The sequence below is a fragment of the Lactuca saligna genome, chromosome 3, assembly GCF_052625555.1.
Source record: "Lactuca saligna cultivar CGN05327 chromosome 3, ASM5262555v1, whole genome shotgun sequence".
Classification (NCBI taxonomy): domain Eukaryota; kingdom Viridiplantae; phylum Streptophyta; class Magnoliopsida; order Asterales; family Asteraceae; genus Lactuca; species Lactuca saligna.
The window spans coordinates 139,727,501-139,732,343 of NC_136419.1; the positions used below are offsets into that span (position 1 = coordinate 139,727,501).

The window sequence follows — 4,843 nt, forward strand, 5'->3', positions numbered from 1 at the left end:
AAATTGTACCATAAATCCATTGGAGAACTATAGCATCTACTCTTGACCAAGAAGCATCGGGTGTAGAAGTGGTTGTTTTGTCTTTGGCAGCATCTGTTCCAGAGGTTGGCTTTTCTGGAGTTGGCGCCTCGTTTGGAAGGATGTGATCGATTGCTTGAAACGCCCGACAATGAATTTTGAATAGTTCTGCCCATGACGCGTATTGAGCATTTTCCATCTCTAGAATGATTGGAATAAAATTCTTGATGTTGGTGACTGTTGCAGCAAGGTGTAACTTCTCCATGGTAGAGATATGAAGGATAGAGAGATGAATAGAGACAAAGAAGGACTGCCGACTGGAGGAAGAAGGTTCTTGCGGCGTTTAGGGTTTGGAGGGAGGTGGTGAGCGGGAAATCAGAACCGCTATGATACCATAATAGATTACGCTCCAAGATTGCCCATCCTTCTCATTGTACATAATTATATATAGATACAAGGGTTTGTCTATTTACACTTTAGCACCTCATAGAATCTAAATAATACTATTCCTCTTCTAGTCTAATATTATACCATTACTAAGATCGATAGGAGAGATTACCTATATTATCAAGATTCTCCTACCATATTCAAACCATCACCATATTAACAAAATATATGTTCAAATAGAGAGATTATATATATATATATATATATATATATATATATATATATATATATATATATATATATATTATCTACTAAATAAATCAAATTTAGTTTCTACTATTATCCACTACACAAACCACAATTATGATCACTAAAATATCCAAAAACATCATATTAAATATTATAATTCAGAAAAAAAAAGAATAAAATCAAAGTTTCACACTTAAATATACAGTTATGAAACAGATGAAATATTCTTATGAATCAAAAATGTTAAAAGAAAACACTATCATACATTCTTTTAAGGCTTACGTTCAATTGTCCATTTGGAAGTATACCCCTAAAAAATACATAAATCATTCTCGTTTCATCTAAACACACATTCCGGTTTAGCAATTAAGACTTCATACATCACAGTGAGCATAAACATAAGTCAATTATATAAGATATCCCAAAAACATCCCAAGAAAGAAAATGAAAAAATGAAATCGAAACTTTACCTCAAAATCAACTGTGATATGAGTGGTGGTGAAGGGCCGACGATGTACACCGGAATAAGGTCACCGGAAGGAGATGTAGATGTCGACGGTGTTGAAGGACTGTTAAGGCCAACCGGAGAAAAAAACACCCAAAATCGTAGTAAATATCTTGAGAATCACTAACAAATAAGACAAGAAGGATCAATAAGAATACCAAATCGTTGCTGATAAAGGAGAGTTGTCGGAAGGGTAATTCTTCATTGAGAGATTGATAGAGAAACAAAACTCAGATGCGCTACAAATGAAGTCGATTGACTGAGATCTGTTAGGTTTAATCCCTAAGCCGACGTCAGTATAGGGTTAGGGAAAGCTATGTCGTTTCGATTTTTCCAGTTTTGATTTTTCACGCGGATCGCCAAGTCTTATGCCGACGACAATAGATACCCACAAAACACTGTTGTTATTTTGTTTCAGCACAAAGGAAAATAAATAAATCAAAATTATAAAATAAGTGACCTATGTCGACAGCATATCGTTGGCATAAGTTTTTAGTAGACCGCCAAAAAGTTTTTCGTTCCTGCCTAATCTATGGTGACAATAATCCTTCAGAATAGAGTCTAGGTTAAAGATAGTTGGTCAAAGTTTTCATAGACCTGTACCGACGACATGTTGTTGATATAGCAAATTTTTTTACCGACGACCTTTGTCGTCAGTATAGATGTCGTTGGTAAATAATACTTTTCTTCTAGTGAGATAGAGGTGGAGGTGTAATGAGTATTCGAAGGTGCCATGGATGAAGGGCCAAAACTCGAACCTAGGTTCGATTCCCGGTTGCATCCGCTGAAAAATTCATAGTTTCGTCGGAAAATTCATTTTGACAAGGTAAAACTTCAATATCCAGTAATAATGGTATTTTTTAAACAAAATAACAAGTTTAATGGTAAACATAGCACCAACAAAAAAAAATAAGTGACTAAATATGTAGAAATGATATAGTTGGTAACCGTCTCAAATCATTATCCCTAACGATATTAAGAAGCTTAAAGGCACGGGGCTACGATGCCGACGCTATGTATCGCTTCGCAACTCGAGGCTTAGGTGTTGTTTGTTTTTTGGAAAAAAACCTCTTCAGAACTCTTATTGCTGCGCGATGCAGCACACACACAACACTTTTCATCTCGTACTGTTTGTTTTTTAGAAATCTTCAGAGTCAAAAACCTCTGCGCGTGCTCTGTTTGGCGCAACACTTGTACTGCCTCTTCCAACCTCTTTTTTTTTTTTTTTTCTTGCTGAAATTTTATTATATGTTGTTGAAATTTTATTTCACTTTTTATTTTGTTTTTTTTTTGTTTATTCTTGTTTAATTTTTTTTTTGTTTTTTATATTGAATAATGATAGATTCTTGATGAAATATCATTATTTTTTACTAAATATCTTTATTTTTTTTTTGAAATATCACTATTTTTTATTGAAATATCATTAATTATTGCCGAAATGTTATACATTATTAAATTTTCCGTATTAAAAAAAATATTTTTGATTTATAAAATTAGTTTATTTTAATTTTTTAATATCAGCAGTAGTATGCATATGTTAAAAAGCAAACACGTTTTTTATTACAATCTACAGCCGTTTGGTTCACATATTCTACCGAAGAGGTGATCCGCAAACTTCATTAATTTTTGCTTCAAAAAATCAAACATCTCCTTAAAAACTAGACAAATACAAAAGGAAAAAAAAAACAAGTGATGATATAAGAAAACACGTCCCAAATGAATATCATCCATTGATCACTAGGAAAAAATTTGGTAATCGCCTTTGTATTAAAAATATGGTAGTTAGGGTTGTTTAATGGTAGTTTGGTCGGTTATTCATGATTGTCAATCATTTATTATTTTTCAAATCGTCTTGTTATCTTTAATCCCGGTGAACGACTTTACCTTGTAGGTGTGTCAATTGGTTTCGCCTTGTCATGGGCTCGTCAAGATGACGAGCGTTGGCACCATATTGATAAATGATAGAAATTCCGTATTTACTTTTAAATTAAAGGAAAATATACTACAATTTTGAATTATCAAAAATTAAAAATAACAAATTAATTTCTATTAATTGAACTTGGAAAAAAACTATAATCAAAAAAATAAAAATAAAAACTAGTAACGAAATGTTTATTCCTATCACTTTCATTGTAATTTTTCTGATTCAGCATTTTGTTAAATTGAAATGATATATAGTTGACCAATATTAAAAATTAAGCATCATTTGTACATGTGGTGCCTTAAATATTTATTTGACGTACTTCCGATCCAATTGATGACGGTGTATAATTAAAAAATTGCTTTCAAATCGGTGAAAAATATTAAAACCTCTAAACAAGGGTTATATATCGTACATTTCTAAAAGCAAAAGGTGGTAGACTGATATTCCTAAGGTGCATTTCTTAGATGTTTCCTTTTAAATAATTGCCCCTACTTTGACAATTCGTCATTGCTTACCCCCTTAAACTTCTAATTTTGGGTCAAAACAAACCCCGTGTAGAAAACGCGGTTACTCCGTCAATGAATATCTCTCTATATAGATGTTCCTCTCGTCTATTCACAGCTTAGTACTTCTTTATCACTTTCTCTAAACTTTCTCTCTTTAGAATATATATATACACAAAGCGTGCACAATACAAAGATTTTTTTTTGTATTTTATGGAAAAATTGCAACAATACAGACATGTATTTAGACAACTGGACAAGAATGGAGATGGGAAGCTATCACCACCGGAGCTCCAAATTTGCATTGGAAAGGTAGGCGGAGAGTTGACGTTAGAGGAGGCGGAGATGGCAGCGGCAATGATGGATTCCGACGGAGATGGGTTGTTGAGCATGGAGGATTTGATTAAAGTGGTTGAAGATGCAAACGAAGAGGAAAAGGCTAATGACTTGAAGATGGCTTTCAAGATGTATGAAGAAATGGAGGGGTGTGGATGCATAACTCCAAAAAGCTTGAAAAGGATGCTTAGCAAATTGGGAGAGTCGAGAACTGTTGATGATTGCAAGGTGATGATTTCTAAGTTTGATGTTAATGGTGATGGTGTTCTAACTTTTGATGAATTTAGGGAGATGATGTTGTGATGAAGAAGTTAATACCCATGAGTTGATTTATTGCACGTGTATATTGTTGTTATTCCTTTGTGGAACATTCTTTTGTATCGAAACAGTTTCTGGTGTTGTCTGCTTTGTTGTTTATACAGATTGACGCAGACTTCGATCAGTCGATAGTGTTATTTTTTTTTTATTGATTCTAATAATTATTAATAGTTTTTGCATGTAAATCTTCTGTATAAATTTATCTATTGACGAATTTTTTCATTGCTTAAGCCTTGTAAATACAACCACCAGCTTCAAATTCCACAAAGAAGTGTTTCTGTACGATTATGTGTGTGTAAAATTCAATTTAGATTGGTGAAACAGTCAAATCAAATTAGCGCGGGAGCATCTAATTTAAACTAATGATGTTGGGTTTCATTGTTTCTAGAATTTTTTTGCATCCGACAATTTGTTTGCTTCTTGATTTTAAAAATTTCTTAGTGTAAAACTTGTTGAAGTTGATAAAAAAGACAAAAGTTCCAAGAACATTTTAAAAGAATGTGTACAAAGAAAATTCCTTTACATAATAAACACACAAATATCGTTCAACTCCCCCTTACTGTTACAATAAAATTGAAATATTTATACACATGAAAAGGTACA

The 4,843-nt window shown here is 32.7% G+C and overlaps 1 pseudogene; it reads left to right on the forward strand.

The window, feature by feature from the left end:
* The first annotated feature begins 3,714 nt into the window (after positions 1 to 3,714).
* LOC145037305 (calcium-binding protein CML38 pseudogene) lies at positions 3,715 to 4,462 on the forward strand (annotated as a pseudogene).
* The last annotated feature ends 381 nt before the right edge of the window (positions 4,463 to 4,843 follow it).